The following is a 1,889-nucleotide window of genomic DNA, read 5'->3' as shown; positions in this document are numbered from 1 at the left end:
CCGGTGGTGCACTGCTACAGTGCGCCGCTTGGGAAGCGCGGCAGCGCTCCCGCCGAGGGTTCAGATCCCACATACAGACCGGCCGCTCACTGGCTGAGCGAGGAGTGGGGGCAACACTGAGGGTTGCGATCCCGTTGCCGGTTCCGGTCCGGTACGGGTGCGACACTGAGGGTTGTGATCCGTTGCCGGTCACGAAAAAAGACAAAAAGACAAAAAAAAAAAAAAGAAAGCATACATACATGAAAGAAATCAGATTATAACATAAAATATTATCCCAGGTTTTAAGTATATATAAGTATATATATAAAACACAAAGTCTCCTAGAAGATATGTGTTTAATGAAGAGTGACCATATTTCACTCTTCTTGTTTGAGATCTGATTTTTACCAAAAAAAAAAAAAAAAGTCCTAGACTTTCCGCTTACTCCTTACTTTGGGCTCTCTCCTGACTCCGACCAGCTCTTCAGTTATTAGCTCCGACTCAGGCTCCTGGCCCTCTGTTCACCTCCTGTTTCTCCAGAATTGGCTCTTTGTTTTGCTTCTGTGCTTAGGAAGCTCTTCATGCAGAGAGAGGTCATACATTCACATAATATCAATTGCATTTTCCTAGTTTCTTCATTTTTTTTACATTTAAAGCTTTAATTCACCTGTGATTTATTTTGATAAATGGTATGAAGGATCTAAGTGCATTTTGAAAAACATAGCTAGCCCATTTTTTCTCAGTATCATTTATTGAATATTCCATCATTTTCTGTCACTTTGTGGTGCTTCAGGTATCATATTTTTCTTTATGTATATTAGGGACAATTGTGGGGGAGTCTGCATCTTGGCTCCCCACGCATCACAACCTTCCTGGCACTTACAGCCTAGGTGAGAAAACATCTGTTCCAAACAGCTGCCCTGACCTTTCCTTGCTTATGCTCAATACGGTGCTATCAGTCTTGACCTATTTGATCTTGCTTTTTACTTTTTGTCATGGTTTTGAAGTCTAATTAGATGAAAAAAAGTCCTTCACACAATGTTAAATGAAACAAGAAATTTATAAAACTGTACATAGGTAATCCCAAATTGGTAAATAATATGCATAATTAGATATAAAAATATAAATGTACAGATTCCTAGGAAAAAGCCTGAAAGGAAATATAAGAAAATATTTAACTATGGATGTCAGAAATGCAGTTCACTTGTATTTTTTCCTTCTATTCTTTGGTACTATACAAAGTGAACTTTTATTTATTTATTTGTTTTTATAAAGATGACCAGTAAGGGGATCTTAACCCTTGACTTGGTGTTGTCAGCACCATGCTCACCCAGTTAGCTAACCGGCCATCCCTATATGGGATCCGAACCTGTGGCCTTGGTGTTATCAGCACCGCACTCTCCCGAGTGAGCCATGGGCCGGCCCCCAAAGTGAACTTTTAAAATTCAACTTCGAAAAAAATAAAAATAAACATCAACTTCGTTGAAGTATAATTTAAATACTACAAATGTAGTGTTGGTTCAATGAGTTTTGACAAATGTATATATCCAGGTAACAGTCAGCACACGAGATATAGATTATTTTCATCACCCCGAAATGTACCCTTGTGCCTCATTGCAATCAATTTCCTACAAACCCAATCCCAACCGCTTTTCTGCTTTATGTCACTGTATATTTGTTTGCATTTTCTAGAATGTCATATGAATGGAATACAGAACGTGTTCATTTGTGTAAGACATCTTCAACTCAGCATAATATATTTGTGATTGATCCTTGTTTTTGTGTGTACCAATAGTTTGTTCCTTTCCATTACCCAGTGGTATACCATTATATGGATATACTACAATTTGTTTATCCATTCATTTGTTGATGGACACCTGGGCTGTTTCCAGCTTGGGGTTTTATAAATA

This window comes from Galeopterus variegatus, unplaced genomic scaffold (assembly GCF_000696425.1).
Source record: "Galeopterus variegatus unplaced genomic scaffold, G_variegatus-3.0.2 Scaffold7840, whole genome shotgun sequence".
In the NCBI taxonomy this organism is placed as follows: Eukaryota; Metazoa; Chordata; class Mammalia; order Dermoptera; family Cynocephalidae; genus Galeopterus; species Galeopterus variegatus.
Note: the sequence above shows the minus strand (reverse complement) of the source record.